The sequence below is a fragment of the Acomys minous genome (assembly GCF_964271855.1).
Source record: "Acomys minous genome assembly, chromosome: 6".
Classification (NCBI taxonomy): domain Eukaryota; kingdom Metazoa; phylum Chordata; class Mammalia; order Rodentia; family Muridae; genus Acomys; species Acomys minous.
In genome coordinates this window covers 629,152-647,964 of record NC_140487.1, presented here as the reverse complement: position 1 = coordinate 647,964, position 18,813 = coordinate 629,152, and the positions used below count along the sequence as shown (strand labels likewise).

General features: G+C 50.4%; 1 long non-coding RNA gene across 1 annotated transcript in view; it reads left to right on the top strand.

Annotated features, from left to right (window-relative positions):
* The window catches only part of LOC311600896, a 37,943-nt gene extending 28,512 nt beyond the window's left edge, over positions 1–9,431 (top strand). Inside the window, exons 2-3 of the long non-coding RNA XR_014780398.1 lie at positions 8,612–8,792; positions 9,272–9,431. This is a non-coding gene — a long non-coding RNA (uncharacterized lncRNA). The remainder of the gene's footprint in view (positions 1–8,611; positions 8,793–9,271) is intronic.
* Positions 9,432–18,813: the final 9,382 nt, after the last annotated feature.

Here is an 18,813-nt window from a genome sequence, read left to right as displayed (position 1 = left end):
AACACTGAAAAGATGTTCCACTGCCTACTCCTCACTGTGTCCTCTGAGAAGTCAGCTGCAGTCTGCAGTGTTAAGGTGTCCCTGCTCCTCTGGTTCTCAGTGTTCAAGATACTGATAAGGTTCTTCCTCCCTCCCTCCTTCCCTCCCTCCCTCCCTCCCTCTCTCCCGCTCCCCATCTCCCCTCCCCCCCCCTCCTGCTTATGCTTTCTTGAGCATCTTGGATCTGTAGATCAATGCTCTTCACCAAGCTCTGAGAATGTTCAGTCACTATTCTTTTCTGTTCAATTTTTTCTTTCCTCTCCTTCTGATTTTCCAGGTACACGTGCTAAATTATACAGTATTGTCCTATATGTCAGGGAATCTCTGCTCACCTGAAAAAAAAAATCTTTCTATGCGTTTGTTTTTTGTTTTTGTTTTGTTCTTTGGTTTTTCAAGACAGGGTTTCTCTGTGTAGCCTTGGCTGTCCTGGGCTCACTTTGCAGACCAGGGTAGCCTTAAACTCACAGCGATCCACCTGCCTCTGCCTCCTGAGTGCTGGGATTAAAGGCGTGCACCACCACACCCAGCTTCTATGTGGTATTTTAGTCAGATCTACAGACTCAACTATGATACTAAGTTTTAAATTCTAGATACGGTAATGTAAAGTTCTAGGATGTCTATTAGATTTTTTTTTCCGTTCTATTTTTTTTATTTTATGTGCATGAATGTTTTGCCTACTTGTATGTATGTGTACCGTGTGTGTGTTCCATGCCTGTGAAAATCCAAAGAGGATGTCAGGTCTCCTGGTACTGGAGTTACAGATGGTTGTGCAGTCTTGGCTGTCCTGGAACTCTTTCTGTAGACCAGGCTGGCCTCAAACTTAGATCTGCCTGCCTCCACCTTCTGAATGCTGAGACTAAAGGTGTGCGCCACCATGCCTGGCCCAGCCTCCCATTTAAAAATAAACCCATTTGTTTTTTGTTTGTGTGTATGTGTGTGTATGTGTGTGTATGTATGTGTGTGTATGTGTGTATGTGTGTATGTATGTATGTATGTATGTATGTATGTATGTATGTATGTATGTGTCTATATGTACAACTTGTGGGAGTTGGTTCTACCACCATGTGTGTCCTGGGGGTTGAACCCTGGTGGTCAGGCTTGGTGGGAAGTGCCTGACTCCACTGAGCCATCATCTTAGCCCTACTGGGTCATTTTTATAGTTTCTATTTTTCTGTGGAAATTCCGTATGCACACGTATGTGTCCTCTTCTTGTAAGTCCCTACACTTTGTAAGGCATTTTTAAACATCTGTGTTTACTAGTTCTAACATGTCTCTTACTTTGAGGGCTGGTTTCTGTTGTTTTACAGTTGTGAGTTGATTATTCTTAACCGTGGTTCATACTTTCCCATTTCTTCTCATGGCTAAAATATTGTCATGATCTTCTGCACATAGTGAATGATGTACTGTAACAAATATGTTTTATATTTTCTTCCTTTAAAATATATTGAGCGTTGCTCTGGCCCTGGAAGGCTGAATATCTTCTCCTTCTCTTGCTCCCACAGTGTGGCATTTACCCTAGGCATCCAGTTGTTACTCAAAGGGCGATGCCTTCCAAGAGTCGCTCCTGAACACTTGCTCTTCCTGAGGTCTTACTGCGCCTCTGGGTTGGAAACTTACCTCAGCCCTTGCATGAATTTGGTAACCCTGTTCCATTCTCCCATCACAGCAGCAGGTACGATGGTGCACACCTTTAATGCCAGAACCTGGAAGGCAGAGGGCGATCTCTGTGAGTTCGAGGACAGCCTGGTCTACAGAGTTCCAAGACAGCCTTGCATAGTGAGATCCTGTCTCAAAAATAAACAAAATAATAATATTAATAGTAATTATTATTATTGTATTATTAATATATTAAGCAGCAGGGCTTTATGAAGTCTTGCTCTATGCATAGCAACCCATCCTTCATCCACTTGCCCACCAGGGCTCCTGTAGAGCTCACAGTCTCCCTCTCATAGCTCTGGAGGCTACAAGTAGAAAACGGCACAGGTTGTCACTGGGTATGGGGCCACAAACAATGGATGCAAGCACTCACAAGGCAGAGGCAGGTGGGTCTCTGTGAGTTCCAGCCCAGCGAGGGCTACACAGTAAGACCCTATGTTAATACTCATTAAAACAACAGCAACAACAATAACCCACAGATTGTGGCCTGGGACAGAGGCTCAGTTGGGAAAGTACTTGCTGCAGTCATGCGAGAACCTGAGTTTGATCCCCAAACCCTAAAAAAAAAAGCTAAGTGAGGCAGTGCACACCATAATCCCAGCCCTGGGAAGGCAGAGATCCCCAAAGGTTGCTGGCTGGCCCGTCTTGATGCATTGGCAAATTCTGGATTCAGTGAGAGGTTTTACCTCAAAAACTAAGGTGGAAGCCACACAGTAGTCGCACAAGCCTGTAATCCCAGCACTTAGAGGCAAAAGCAGAATGATCTCTGTGCGGTCAAGGTGAGCCTGGTCTACACAGTGAGTTTCTGGACAGCCAGGGCTATATAGACAAACCCTGTCTCAAAAACAAAACAAAACAAAGAACCCCAAAACAACAACCAAAGGAACAAAAAAGTAAGGTTGGGAGTGAGAGAGGAAGACACGTGACATCAGCCTCTGACATGTGTACACACATACACACACACACACACACACACACACACACACATACACACACACACATACACACACAACACAGATTGTATGAGGAAGGGGAGAGGAGAGGCATGAGGATTGTACTCAGTGTACAATACATAGTTGCGTGAAAGCACCCTTATGTAACATGGCATCATGAGTAATGTACAATGTATACATACAATGATTTTTTTTTTAAATAAAAGAAAACATATGGGAATAGTGCCCCCCACGGAGAACCCATTTTAACCTAACCATTTGTCTTAAAGGTCTTTTCTCTAAAGGCAGTCACATCCAGAGGTATTGGGAGTTAGAATTTACATGAGGCTGGGCATGGGGAGAATTCATCCTTACCAGCTACCCTGACCCTCCAGCCTTGCCAGTAGCCCTGCGTTCTGATCGCAGGCACCTTGGTAGAAGTCTAAGGCAAACTTGCCTGCCTCACCTTGTGTGGTTCCCTAGTCTCTGCAGTCACAGTCCTGTGCAGCCTGTGACCCTATGGCAGGAGAGGGCTGCTTCCAATATTTTGTTGCTCAGGTCAGGAAGGCAAGTGCTGCACTAGTGGCTGGTGATGTGAGACTAACTCCAGCTTTTGCCTGCTCTGCTCTGGCTCAGTCCTCACCACGTCTGTGAGTTCAAGTTTTCTTCCCTGGTGCCATAGTCATGATGCCATGGTGCCATGACATTCAGCAAATGGCTGGTACACACTGGCCGTGTGTGTATCTGGTCTCCCTCCCAGGGAAGCTCTGGCCTCCCCGTTCTAGTCATTGGGTGGGAACTGGGTGGGGGAAAACCTTTTCCCTTCACTTTTCTTGCTGCCTGTTCCTCCTTTGGCTTTATTTATTGTCCTCAGAAGAAAGTCAAGTTTCTAGGAAGATTAGTTTGAGGGAAGTAAAAATAGAAACATAGGTGGGGCCAGAAGAGAAAAGATAGACCTAGAGAAGACATGGTGATCAGGACAGGAAGGGAGGGAGGCAAAGAGTAGGCACAGATGGGTTATCTTCAGGGCTTTATATGAACTGTTGCCTTGGTCCTCAAGTCCAAGCAAAACCTTTGTAGAGTCAGAATCCTGGCTTTCCACCTGGGCATCCAGGACTAGATCCTGGCCTGCTCCCAGAGACTTGAAGTGGGTGCTCCTAGGCTGAGGGTAGGAGGGTGTCATGGCAGACTTTCTGGGTCCTGATGTTCTTGTCCGGGTCTGGCCTGTTACCAGATTAGGAAGCACAGCCCAGGAAGCTGTGGTGATCACTAGCCTAAGATGAGGTCACTGTCCGGAGGGTGTGATGGTTAATATTGAGTGACAACTTGTTAGGATCTAAACTTCCTGAAGAGAAAAACATCTGGGGATATGTGCAAGGGTTAACTTATGGGGAAAAAAAATCAACCCTAATTATGGGTGGCATTATGCCATGGACCAGGCTGCTAGACTGGATAAAAAAGATAACCCAGCTTTCTTCTCTCTGTGCTTCTTGACTGTGTATCCAGTCACCTCACCATGGTGGACTGTGTACCCCTAAACTGTGAGCCAGAATCAACCCTTCCTTCCTTAGGTTGCATTGCAGTTATTTGTTTGCTTGTGTGTTTGTTTTACATTTATCTATTGCACGCGTGTGTGCACCCACACCTGTGTGCAGTGTGCATGCTGAGGTCAGAGGACAACTTTCGGGAGTCAGTCCTTCCCTTCCACCATGCGGATTTTAGGGTTGAACTAAGGCTGTCGGGTTTGGAGGCAGATGCCCTTACCGAGTGAGCTGCCTTGCTGACCGGACAGTGGCTTTTGTTGTGTGTTCCGTCCCAGCAATAGGAAGAGTGGGCAGCTCCCAGAGTGCAGCCTAGAGAGTGAGCTCCTCTGAGAGAGATCCTTCCTAGTCGAGCTGTAAAACCTGCTCCAGCCCTCTGCTCTCTGTTTGCATCTGTTAGAACCAGCTTCGGGTTACTTGTCTGAAGTACGGAGCCCATCTCTGAGGACCCCCTCCAGGTGCAGTATGGTCACCAGCTGTGCAGTTTTGGGCTTTGTGTCTCCTCATCTCCGAGCTTACAGGGTACTGCCCTCCCTCCTCTGTACTTGAAATGAAAGGGCATCTGACCTTCTGGAAAGGCCTTTTGTTTGAAGTCTCCAAATCTATGGGTCTCAGGACATCAGGAGAAAATGTCCACGCTCCCCTCTTGATGTGGACAGTCCCAGTGAGGGCTGACAGCCTTCAGGATTTAAGGCTCCTCCCCACCTCACAGCGCAATTCCCTGATGTGAGTTTGCGTAGGTGGAATGAGATTGGGAGGGAGAGAGTTGACTTTCATTGTCATCAGAAAGAAAGGAACTCTGAAGATACCAATAGGATGGCGTTCTATAAATGGCACTGTCTCAATTCATCACCATTCGGTGTACACAGTCGTTATTTTTATCTAAATTATTTTCAGAACAAGGATAAGATTCATATGCTAAATTAAACAACTGTTACTCTATTTAGTTTCATTTTTATGGCTAATGAAACCATGAAGACAATGAGAACTTGTAATAGGTCTGGAAAATATTATTACTGAGCTGATAAAAAAAAGAATATAAATACTGGCCTATAAATTAGAGAGGAACACTTGACTAAGAAATATTTCTATTTTAACATGAACTAAGGAAAATAAATACTCAACAGAGAAAATTGCAAGGAACAACTTGTTGCCAGGCAGGCAACAAATCAAGAAAAATGAAGCTAAGCTGGAGAAAGATGAGTCACCCACCAGGTGACGAAATCGCGATATGAAATTACACAGTGTCTTGTCCGATTTCTGTTGCTGTAACAGAATGTCTGAAAACAGATCATTTATAAAGAAGATCCATTTACTTTGCCTCATAGTTCTGCAAGGTCAAGAGCAAGATGCTACCATCTTTTTTGGCTTCCCACTGTTCAGTAGAAAGCGCAAGTGGGTGAGCAGGGAGGGGACACAGAGGGGGACTTGCTTTATAATCTGGCTCTCAAGAGAAAGACACGAATCCCCCGAATCCCCCGTTAAATGACCTCCTCCTCCCAACACAGCTACCAAACTTCAACCGAGCTTTTGATGGCAGCAAAACCACATCCTTGTCATTGTGGAAGCGAATATTATATGCCCGCTGGAAGAACTGGTCTCCTGGAGTTCTCTGGCAAGGGTCACTCAATCACAATTACTGCAGGAAGGCGTGGCCCTTAAAGAGAGAGCCTCGGGGCCAATTGCTGCCTGTAGAACCCACTTCCGCTTGCAAGGACCATGGACAGTATGACTCTCTGTTGGCCGCAGGATGGTTCGTAAGACAAGACATAGGTCCAAACCAGCAGCCTAGACAAGGTTCTGCCGTGTCCCCCATGCCCAACCTTGCTCACTTGGTCAATGACACTGAGGCCTGGGTCACACGCCCCACTGCCTCTGCTCTTGGTCCTGCCTGACGTCTGTGACTTATCTGTTGACAATGACTGCTCTCTCTTGGTCACATTTCTGGCTACTCCCTGATCTCCCTCTGCCTGTTCCCCCCCTTTTTTCTGCCTCCTGCTTACCAGGAAACAGTGGACAGAAAGCAACCAGCCTTGAGCACGGAGCCTGTGCCTTTGCTTTGTCCTTGTCACCTAGTGGTGAAGGACACATTCCCCTGCAGACGCTGGACAAACACCCTTTCTGTCTGTCCAGCTCTTAGACTAGCCTCGACCCAGAGATCCTGCCACCTGACTGTAAGGGAGGGCTCAGAGAAACCACTGAGCTGGACCACTCTAAGAATAGAGAGAAAGGCATATTGGGGATCAAATTGCCAAGGCTATCTCTCACAGTGGCATTGTGGGCAGGGATAAACAAAATGGCAAAAAAAAAAAAAAGTAAGTAGATTTTATATGACAGTCAGCAGGGTGGTGGTCTTTGAGCTGGTACAGGCTGTATGGATTGACTAGGAACTATATCCTTTGCAGGTTGGATTCAGGGAGGTCCCTGATAAACAGAAACTATCTTAGAGATCTGCTTTTCTGGGAAACAGGAACCCACCTTTAGCCAGAGTCCTTCTCTTTAGGACTTTGTCACCAGCACAGCCAGTCTACTTTGGTTCAGTCTACTTTGAACCTAGTACAGACTATCCTTGTTTCTTCTCTTTTTTGTTTATTACCTGCCTTGCCATCCATCCTTCCTTGCTCAATCTGCATTTCCTTTCATCCCATCAACACTAGTTTTGAGTGCTGTGTATATAGCTGCTAATAAGTCAAACAAGACTTCGATCCTCGGGGATCTAGTCCAGTGGGACAGACAAACATTAGGTCCACCAACAAAGGAAGCACAGCCACGTGTGCATATTTGCAAGGGGAGATGAAGTGCGGGGAGGAGAACGCGGCTGCGGTGTGCAATGGACTAACAGGGTCAGTTTAATTTGGGTGCTCTGGGAAGGTCTCTTAGCGGGAGTGATAATTAAGCTTCCTGCTGCAGGCTGTGCTGTAGTTATCCAGGGAAGTGGGAGGGACACTGTTCCAGGCAGAGGGGACAGCAAGGGCAAAGCCCCCAAGGCGAGCTTGGAGTGTTCAAGGATCTGGAGGCATGCCAATAAGGCCGGAGCATCCAGAGAGAGGGGAAGATTGACACAGGGGAGGCGTGGGCAGAAGGCGGGCGATCAGACTGATTTGCTTTTAAGAGTGGCAAGGAACCACTTAAGGATTTGTTAGGTGGTTAGAGGAAGAAAAGCAGATTTGCATTTAAATTTTGGGGCATTGGAGGAACAAGAGCTCCTGTGGAGCGGACCGGTAGGAAGCCACTAGTCCAGTCCAGGAGATCACAAGGGCACCAGGTCTTCCTCGGGGCGGGGTGTTGAGGGTTGGGGGGAGGGCGGGGACAAATGGGCAGCTTCAAACGTCATTTAGGGGTTTGACCTTGACTCTCTAGAAATGAGGAATAAGAAAATAAAGATGCCTTGGTGGCAGGAGCAGCGGCAGCACAGTACACAGTTAGGGGACGATGGAAGGCAGAAGCACTCCTGTTTTATAATTAAGTGTGGTCAGTGCTTTGCTACAGAGACATGGAGTAACCCAAGGTCACTCACACAGTGCTGAGAGCTAGGAGTGAAACCCCTGGGCTCAGCCTCTGCTTGGCGTCTGTCCTTCCCTTGTCTGGGCTAAAGCCTGACCCCGGAGGACCTTCCTAGGGTGGGGCTGCAGCCTTCCTTGCTGTCCTCGGCCACCTTGTCATCTTAGGTGGGGAGACAGTGCTGAGAAAATCATCCTGGAAGAATGGAGGTGTCCATAGCACAGTGACCCCTGCCCCTTCAAACGCATGCCTCCCTCCCTATTCCAGTTTCTATTTCTGCCTCCTTCTGTCACTGTTACCCTTCATGTACCATCCTCATTATCAAATCCTCCACCTTGAGAACTGACAGTGACATTGCTTATCCCTGTACATCCTGCGTCCCTAACACCCTCCTCATTGAATTGAGCTGCATATGGTAGATCATCTGGCCACCTTACTCTCCTCCTGGGGCAGTGCCCCCTACCCTCTTCACCTAGCAGAAAACCTGTACCCCCATCCTTTCTTGTCTATTATATCATATGCTTGCTGCAACCCAGTCTCTTCCACCCACATAAGCCAATCTGCACCTCATTGCTTGCTGCTCATCAGATCATTACAAAGCTAGTTCCCACATCAGCCTGCCCCAGTTCAGTTCCCTGCTCAAAACCCTTCAGAGACGGCCCATGGCCCACTGGAAGAGCTGCAAGCCTGTGGGCTGGCTGGAACACCAAGCTTTGGTGGCAGAAGTCTCTTTCCTCTCCATCTCTGTGTCTTGAGCCTTTGTGTCCTCCAGTTTCTCTCCACCTGCCTGTCTCCAACCACCTCAAACTTTCCCACACTGCCCAAACATAACCTCTTTGGAGAAGCTTCCCAGGATCCCCTCCTTCATCCCATCCGTCTTGGGGAGTCTCAGCTTCCTGGCCTCCTCCAGCCCTGGGTTTGTCTTCCACCATTTACCTACAGACCTTCGGCCTTGTCCTGTCACTGCTGGTGCAGGAGCTGCGCAGCATGGGAGGGTGGCCCAGCTCCAGCAGAGATGCCTCAGGTGGCCGTACGATGATGCTTTGTTGGAGGTGATCCCAGCACCCAGGGAGACATGTCCACACTGGCCTTCTCATCTGGAAGCCCCTGGCAGGCAAGATCTGTAAGTGGCTCATTTCTCACCCACTGTATTCAGCACAGGGCAAGGTGAGTGCAGGCACTCAGGTGGTATCTACCAAGTGGGCAGCTGGGTGGGAAGGAATTTCACTGCTAGCTGGGACTCTTGGGGAAAGGGCTTGAGGTGCCCAAGGGGAGTTGCTGGAAGCAGGTGGGGTTGGTGGCGCAACAAGGGAGGGTTTGGAGCAGGAGAAGGACGAGGTGGGCAATGACAGAAGTTTCTGTGGGGTAAGGCAAGACTAACAGAGGGGATGGGGAATGGGAGGCTGGCACAGCTGGCTTAGAGGGAGGACGGTGCTCTGGTGAGATTGCTTCTGTCTGAGCAGAAAATGCCAGGCAGAAGAGTGGGGAAGCTAAGGTTGGATGTTGGAGCTACAGTGAGATCCGCCCTCCCCATACCACCGTGCCTCACTAAGGCATAAATACTGGATGGGCTCCATTCCCCTTATGCCTTCTGATCCTCAGGAGAGAGGCCTAAGGAAAGCACATTACAGAACTTAGACCAATGACCTGTGGCCAGTGTGGGAGAGGCTGGAGCAGAGCGGGGACACGGAGGACCTGTCTCCACATCTCAGCTCCTGGTTTTCGGTCTGTCAGGGCTCAGGAGCGAACCCGGAAGTGAGAGTCTTATTGGGGAACACATTATTGTTAGATATCACAGAGCCACAGTTGGGGTAGGTGGGCTGACAGGTGGGGATTGGGGACCGAGGGCAGGAAGGAGGAATCAGAGCAGCCTCTGGAGGCGGGACTTAGGGACTTCTCTCATTTGTGGCTGGAGAGAAGAAAGCCACAGTTGTCATTGAAGAGCAGCCTGGTGGGGTCCTGCTCACCTAATGCTGGCACAGAGTAGAGCTGTGTCTCCAGTTTTGGACATGGGAACACACGTCTCTCTCATTTGCACGAAGGCTCTGTTTGGGCTAATGGTGTCCTGGCCTTGTCCCCTGAGCCCTTGTCCTCCCAGATGCCTTGTCCTCCACAGCCCCCTTGCTAACACTCCGAGGCCCAAATATGTGGAGCAATGATCAAAGCCACGTTTTCCTGCTCTGCCCCCTCCCTCCCTCCTTCCTTCCCTTTCTCTCTCTTCTCATGGAGGACACTTTACACTCAAGCCACACCACACAGCTTTGCAACAAGGCCCACTCACATCAGACAACTGTTTTACTTGGCCTATTAATACAAATGTTAATATCATCTTTAAAAATGTCCTTGGAGACACATTCAGTGTCGTGACCAAATAAGTGGACGCTCAAGGTCTCAGTCAAGTTAACACATAAAATCAGCCCGCACAGCTTCTTCAAGAAAGCCTCAATTTGAGAAGAGAGCTGGGCGGGTTGGGCGGGGGAGGGGGGGCAAGGGGGGATGAGGGGGTGAAGGATGGGGGGGCGAGTGGAGGCTGCATCTGGGCTATGCAGGAGAAGATCTTCCATGTAAAGAGACAGCATATACAAAGATCCTGAGGCCAACACATGGGTTGACACTGTCATGGAAAGCAGGGAATTCCAGGGTGTCTGGAAAGGGAGGGACCAGGGGATAGGAGATGAGTGAGAGAGGCAGCGGGGTGGATGGGATCGCTGGTAACCTCTTTGGTGGAGACTGTGGCCTTTAGTCTGACTGAGATGGGGAGATGCTGAAAAAGAAACAGGATTTATGCAGGGATGTGGTAGGTCTTTGGATGGCTGGGTGACTGGGTTTCCCCTTGTTTTCCCTTTGATTTTTGAGGAAGGGTTTTATATGTCCCAAACCAACCTTGAACTTTCCACATAGCTGAAGATCATCTTGAGGTTTTAACCCTCCTGCCTCCATCCTTCACTAGGACCACAGATGTATGTGCCCCACCGCATCCAGTTTCAATGGTGCAGAGGCCAAAACAATCCCCAGGGCCTCGGGTGCGCTGAACTAGCCCTTTACCAACCGAGCCATGGCTAGGTTTGACCCTTGTCTTTAAAGGGTTGCTCTGGCCTCTTTGTGGAGATGTCTCCGAGATGAGAAACCCCTAGACCAGTGGCTCTCGACCTTCCTAACGGGGTAACCTTGTAATACAGTTTCTCTTGCTGTGCTGACCCCTAACCTTAAAATTATTGCATTGCTATTTCTTTCTCTTTTTTTTGGTTTGGTTTGTTTGTTTGTTTTTCCCATTGCTATTTCATAGCTGCCGGTTTTTTTGTTTGTTTGTTTGGTTGGTTTTTTTGGCTACTGTTACGAATTGTAATGTAAATATTTGATATGCAGGATTATATGATCATCAGCATCATTATCATCATCATCTGACCCCATAAGGGGTCGTGACCCACTGATTGAGAACCACTGAGCTAGAGGCTTCTAAAGACCCATCAATGTGGGATGCATGAGATAGGAGATCTGGGTAGACCCGGAGGGATTTTTTCCTTGAGCTGGACTTTCATTTCCTCATGTAGGAACAAGGGCGACCTCCACGGGGGATAACCCGAGGTACTGGGTGACTGTGTGAAGTAAAGAACCTGGAGAAACCTGGGGAGGGTATGAGAAAGACAGAGTCAATGCCAAGGAGAGAGTGTCCGTGCGGGGGAGGCAGGGGCTGCCACGCTCCTCTCCCTTGATAGCACTTACCAGCCTGCCCGGTGGCCTGGATTCCAAGCCCGCATGACTCAGTGCAAACCCATCAGCAGCGTGTGCATCCCTTCCCTATCCTTGCCTCCTCCTCCTCCTCCTCCCCCTCCCCCTCCTCCTCCTCCTCCTCCTCCTCCTCTTCCAGCTTCATCTGGCACGAGCTGCAGCCAGGTAAGGGAGGCAGGAAGGGGGCTGGGGAACAGGATCTAGAGGTTTCTCAGGGCTCGTACTGTGAGGGGTGAGCCAGGCAAAGCTGGGAGCAGCTAGACCCAGCCTTCTTCTGCCCACAGTGAGATGCCCCGTGCCCCTGGAGCCCGTGCCCCGGGAGCCCCGTCTGCTTTGGAGCTATCTCCCAAAGTGAACATCCAGAAGTGGGGGGTGGGGGGTTGGGGCATAGCTGTTGGGCAGGGTAGGAGAGGAGTCCCCTCCTGAGAGTGAATTCAGCCTCCCAACAGGAAGGCAGCATAAGCATCTCTCTTACAGAGGCGCCCTCCTAGCCCCACAGCTTTGTGTGTGTCCCCGTCCTTCTCTGCAGTTTGCCCTGGAGCCAAGTTGTCTCATCCTGCATTCTGTTCTCTTCCCTGGGCAGGCACTGAGCTGGGACATGGCTGAGAAGCAGTAACCATCCAACGCACAACACCTTCATGTTCACCCAGCCGGGGATCTCTCTGCTCTCTGTGGCTGGGCCTCAGGGACCTCCAGGTAGGATGGGGAAAGACGTAGGCTGTTGGGGGGACGTGGAGGCGATCCCTCTACCTTTCTTCTTCATACCACGATATCTGCTGATGCTGACCAAGATGTGTGCCTTATGCCCAGAACTGTCCAGCCAGGGACAGCATCTTCTTGGTGAGTCCACAGAGGGGAACCGAGTGTTCTGATGCTGTGGGATCCAGGACACAAAAGATCCCTGGGACGGCTGAATCCCAGCCATAGCAGGAGACCGTAACCTCCTCACAGAGCAGAAGAGGAGACAGATTCATGCTGTTCCACACACCAGGGCGTACGACGGCCCTGCTCTCCACCAGCCTGCCGGGTAAGAATGAGATTGACATGGGTGGGTAGGAGCAGCCGCAGCTGGGATTCCTGCCACCTGGATGCCTGCATGCATGCGCCCTGAGGCTCTGCCTCTCTCTCTCTCCCTCCTTCCTCCACCCTCCCTCCGTCCAGGTCCCGGCTTTGCTTCCCCAACTCCATCTGCAGATGCGAGAGCCCCAGCCTCAAAGGAGCCGCACCCTCTCTGAAACCTTCCCACAGCTGTCTCCTTTGGATCTTTTTGCGGTCTGGGCTTGCTGTTCTCTCGACCATAGCCAGGAAGCCCTTACCCCAAAAAGTATCTACGGGAGGCGTGGTCTGCAGGAGAGACCCTCAAGGGCTCCAGGTGAGTAATGCCAAACCCAAGAATACAACATGGATCCAGAGCACCCTGGCCATACCTTCGTGTTGCTGGGTGACCACAGGTAAAGCCCTAAGACTTAGGTTCTCAGCCTCCCGAGTGCTGCGGCCCTTTAATACAGTTCCTCATGTTGTGGTGACCCCCCAACCATAAAACTATTTTGTTACTACTCCCATAATTGTAATTGTCTACTGTTATGCGTCATAACATAAACACCTGATATACAGGATACCCAAAGGGGTCGCAACCTACACATTGAGAACCACTGTTCTAAGACTTTCTGCACCCCAGTGACCCCCATACCTTTAATCCTTGCCTGGTAGACAACGTTTAATAGGAGCGGCTCCAGTCAAGGCCAGAGAAGGCCACCTGGGTAGATGCTTCTGGCTACCATGGGCACTCCAGGCAGGACTGTCAATCAATAAGTCCAGCCCTCCTCGGCACTGGGTAGACGTGAGATGCAAAGCAGGCCTGGGTGTTGGAATCCTGTGCAGAGGGGATGGTGACTGGGAACACCACGGTTGATGTGGATTGATCTCAGCAGCCGGTGTGGTGAGCTTCTGCGGCAGGGTGAGGTGCACTGCGTCTGCCCTCCCCTTAGCCTGAGTCAGTGGCTGCTACCTCCTTCCTCCTGTGAGTCACCGCTTGACTACTCAAGAGTGGGTACCATTGCTATCCTCTGATTCAGAGCCACCTAGAGGGAGGAGGGAGGGCTGCACGCTGGAGAAAAAGGGCCGACTTTGGAGACATCTAAATCATCCTCTTTAGAAGAGGCTGCTTGTGTCCACAGAGGAGGGTTGAGGCAAAGTCCAGGGGAACTTTCTAAAGGTGAGCGCCGTGCTGGGATAAAGAGCAGAGGATCGCCATAGCATAGATTTAAAACCACCGGGCCCTCGGTTTCCAAAGGTGATGGCAATTGCAGGTGGCTCCTGCCAGTTCGAGGGAGCCAGGTAGAACTCAGAAGCTGTGGTGAGGCCACAGCACTGCAAAGGATGGCCACACATGCGTATCCGTCTCATACCCTCCCCCCATCCTACCTCTGTGCTTTCTGGCCTGGAAAAGGCCAGGCTCTCGTGCCCTTCCTTATCGGGATCTCTCTGCTCTCCACACCCAGGTGCGGAGGTTGGGGGTTGGGATGTGGGGTGGGGTGGGGCAGTCCTGGGCGAGGAGTGCGGTGTCACTTTCATTGTTAACAAAGCCCCCAAACGGTTCCGTCCCTGTGCAGAAGCCGCTGGAGGCAACTCAAAGGCGACTTTGGTGTGTGAACCTCACTGAGTTCAAGGGTGCCAAGCGATCCTGAGTGGGGCTGGGGGTGCACTGTGGCGGTTCAGGAAGGAAGGCTGAGCTCCAGGTCAGAAGCGAGGACTAGAGGTGTGTAGGGCAAACGCCCCCACCTGGAGACGGGCAGACATCCTTCGAGAAGGCACGACGTCAAGAAGCCACGTTATACGGCTGACGCATCTTGTGAGACAGGAGCTGGGGACCTGATGCTCCCTGACTTCCCAATTCTGGACCCAATAAAGCCGATTTGCTAGGCCACCCTTCCCAGAGTGCCGGTGGGAACAGTGTACGTGGCTCAAGGGCGGCATCGTGCGGTCATCATGGGGTAGTTCACCCTACGTTCTATCTATTGAGTGAGGGTTTTGCCTGACCCTGGAGGACAGCAGTCTTTCCCAGCGGGTTAGGAATTTCTGAGCAGTCCCACCCCAAGGGGTACAGAGCCTGGGGAGGGGTGGGAGTAGGCAGGGAAGGTTGCTAGTGTGAGACGCCCCTCAGGGAGTTTGCTTACACCTTGCTCATCACCTTGGGATAGGTCACCTCTCAAAACCGGTTTCTAGGCTCAACACCTGGACGTTTTGACAGACACTTGCTCTTCAGTAGATTACCTCAAGTCACAGTTCTGCTTCCTCGGGGAACTGTTTCCATTAGAGGGCATCCTTCAGAAAAGATTTCAGCTTTCAACGTTCGTAGGAAGAACCTGGACTTCTGAGTCAGTAAAATCTGTCTTCCGGTACTAGCTGTGCGCTCGTGGGAAAGTCCTTCTCTGTGTTTGTTTCCTCATCCACAAAACAGGGCTGATAACACCCTCCTTATGGGGCTGTGGGTCCCAATCCTGACCTAATGCCTGTCAGCTCTAGGGTGGGATCCTCTTGAGCACATGTGTATGGCTGTCTTCTGCATGCATGTTCACCGTGTGTGTGTGTGTGTGTGTGTGTGTGTGTGTGTGTGTGTGTTGTGTGTGTGTGTGTTAGTAACCAGCCATAGGTGCTGGCCTCTGCCTCAGCATCCACATAGAAAGAAGTTTGCTGTTTGTTCCTAACGCAGTGGGGAAGGTGGCCACAGGGCGCTGGGCAAAGGTCACCGAGGGGAAGAGACCTGAAGAAGGCAGAAGACGCTGTCCTGCTGTAGCTCCTGAAGTCCCAGCTTCCTGAGGAGCTGGAGGGGTCAGCTGTCCAGCTGGAGAAGCAGAGCCTGGCACAGGTTGTCCCCACCTGTGGATCGTCAGGGGCCCTGGGGAGAGGAAGAAAGTGAGCAGAGTGGCACAGAAGGGACCAAGAGAATCAAGAAGGAAGGAGAATGCAGAGAGGCAACATGGAAAATCTCTCCAGGTGGCTAATGCTCCCCTCTCAGAGATTTAAGGTGCTTCACTGGGCACCTCGGCAGGTAGGTATCCCTCTCCCCAGACGCTGAAGGCTGGAATTTAACTCAAGCTGGAGCTATAGGCCGTGCAGATCTTACACCAATCTCCTTCCTCTTCCGGACCTCACCATCGCTGTAACCAGAGAGATGTGCAGGACATCTGGGCTACGTACCCGCTCCCTCCCAGGCTCACCCTCCTAACAGGCAGGCTGGACTAAGGCCCCATGAGAACCGGAGCTGTTGCAGCAGGAGGCAGGTTTGTGGGTAGGGGTGGGAGGCGCTGCTGAGATCTATCTGGAATGGGGGGGACAGGGGGGGCGGCGGAGAGATGAGCAGCAGTGAGGAAGCCTAAGGGGTTTTCAGCTGGGGCAGAGACATCAAAGGCTGCCGGAGTGATCACTTCCCATAAGTGTGACAACATGTGACCCTGCAAACCATCACGACCTCAGCAGGTTCCTTCAGCGGCCCCACCTGTGAGCCTGTCCTCACCTCTTCAGTCTGCCAAGCCTCTCTGTTGCTCCCCCATGGTGGCCTGGTCCAACAGTGAAGCTGGCGGTCACATGCAGGGCACTGGACGGCTGTGGTTGGTGGTCTCCCTTTTGCATTTGTGCCCTGAGTCCTGGGGCGGCTGGTGACCCCAGTCAGCATCTCTGTTCTGGACTCTTGCCTTCCTCTTTGTCCTCTCTTCTCTCTTCCTTCCTTCTCCCTCCTCCGATCTCATTCCTTCCCTCTTCCTTTCCCTGAGTCTGGCTTGTCGAGTCAGAAATTATTGTCAGATCTGATTCTGCCCTTCTGGGGTTCTTGGGGCCCAGTGCACACCCATCCTGAAGGCTGTATGTCAGAGCATCCAGGATGGAAACAGAGCTTGTAGACTAGTGGTCCAGGACGTGGCTTCTTTGCTGGAAAAATCAAGAAGTCCCTGTTTGAACTCCTTTAACACTGAGGCTACAGGGTCACTGACCCAATCCAGGGCTCGGTCTTTTGGGGCCGAGGCTCTCACAGTAGGGACCACTTTGGTACCCATAGCTCAGCATCACACTGTGGATGTGGGCCAGTGCTTCAGTCTGGTGATTGGGGTTTTTTGTTGGTTTTGTTCATTCTGCCATGTCTTCAGAGAGCCTGTGGTTCGACAATTGTCAGCACCTGATCATCCTCAGTCCTGCGTTAAAAGTGGAGCCCAAAAACACCTTCAGAAGCCGCCTTGTGTACTTGAATGTAAGAACCACTGTCTCAGGGTTTGGCTCTGGTGAAATCAAGAAAAAAGGAGCATGGGGAATGAAAAGTAGGAGTTGCTGAATGGCTAAGAAGTGCTGTTTTACAAGGAAACCCTGGGAGAGATGGGAAAAAGGCAGGTGAAGAGAGAACTAGGTAGGATTTCTCTCTGGGTGGAGAAGCAACTGGCGGCCTTGGAACTCACACATCGGTGCCTCCGAAGGCTGCTGAGGTGGTTGGTGCAGCCGGTTTCCTGTGTTCTCATTTTCGCCCCACATCTGAATGAGGGAAGTGGGAGTCAGCTTCTGTGAGCCATGAGATCAAAGGCATGAAATAATCAGCTGGAAGGGGGGTGGACGCCTTTGGGTGTCCGTTTCTGCAGCAGAGAAAAAACACATCTGAGCACTTGTTGGAAACACAGGGAAGGAAGGCCCAAAGGTCCTCCCTCACCCATGTGCTCCTCAGGTAAATTTGTAAAGAGTGCCGCTGGGGTTTTGTGCCATTTTCTTTTTCTTTTTCTCTCTCAGTTTTGAAGAAACAGAAAAAAAAAAAATACAAGGAGAAATCAAGCGAGGGCCTTGTGCCTTCCCCCAAGGAAATGGCAGGTGCTAACATTTTGCTGCATTTACATCAGGTTCTAAAAAAAAAAAAAAAAGGACCTTAAACGCTGCTGATGCACCTCTGTGCCCCTTTCTCTTTCCAAATACACAGCCACTATCCTGCAATCAGTGGATATTTTTCCTCATACATGTGCTCGCCCCGTATTACTCATAAATTACAACTAGCAATACTTTGAGTGCTTTTCATTTTACATGAGTGGTGTCAGACTGACCCTACCGTTTGAGAACTTGCTGTGTTTCTTTAAATTTAGTATTTTGTTTCCAAGCACACTCATTTTAGCTTCTGAATAACTGGACAGCACGGGGGAAGCCACAGCTCGTGCCCTCCCCTCCCAATGGACATTTCAGTCCATTGCAGCCAGATACAGCTTGTTCCTTCTGAAGCTCATGTTGAAATTGGATTGCCACCATGTCAGTGTTTGCCAGGGCCCTGCATCCTCATGAATGGCCTAGTCCATTCATGGATTAATAGATTACCTTAAGAATGACATCCTTAACAACAACAACAACTAAAAAAAGCTGGGCGTGGTGGCATAGGCCTTGGGAGGCAGAGACAGGTGGATTGCTGTGAGTTTGAGGCCAGCCTGGTCTACAAAGTGAGTCCAGGACAGCCAAGGCTACACAGAGAAACCCTGTCTCAAACAACAACAACAACAACAACAACAATAATAATATAATAAAAATAAAATAAAAGTGAGTTCTCCCTTGGAGGAGTACTGCCTGTTTATTATTCCAGCTTGGGCTCAGGCAGGAGGGGTCCGAAGTTTGAAGCCAGACTTAGCAACTGTCTTAGTCACTTGCTGTGCAGAGATTCCATGGTCAAGGCAACCTTATAAAAGAAACCATTTAATTGAGGGCTGGTTTACAGCTTCAGGGGTTTAGTTCGCTGCCGGCAGGGAGCACGGCGGAGTGGCGGAGTGCACGCAGGCATGGCGCTGGAGGAGTGTGGAGAGCTGCATCCTGATCCACAGGCAGAAAAACCGGAGCAAGAATAAGCCTGGAATGAAAGTTCAAAACCCCAAAGCACCACCCACCTCCACCCCCCAGTGACACACTTCCTCCAAGGCCACACCTCTTGTCCTTCTAATCCTAGCAAAGAGTCCCACTCCCTAGAGACTAAGGATTCAAATATAGGGGCCTAGAGCAACCATTCCTATGCAAACCTCCACCAAAACTGAGCAAGACCTGTCTCAAAATAAAACAAGAACAATGGCTGGAGATGAAGGCCAATAGCCCTAGGTTCAAGCTCCAACACAGTACAAAGACAGAAACAAAAATAAATATATAGGTAAGTATAAAAAGGAGGGCGGTGGTAGTAAGATGCTTTAGCAGGAAAAATGCCTGACATTGAACCCAATAACTCAGATGGACTTAGGTGCTGGCAGAGATCCAATTCCCTCAATCGTCCTCTGACCCGATATCACATAGATGCAGTGGCAGGTGTGGCCGCACTGCACCGTGACTCGTTGTTGCTGCATGCTTGCAGGTGCGCGCGCGCGCACACACACACACACACACACACACACACACACACACACACACACACACATTAAATA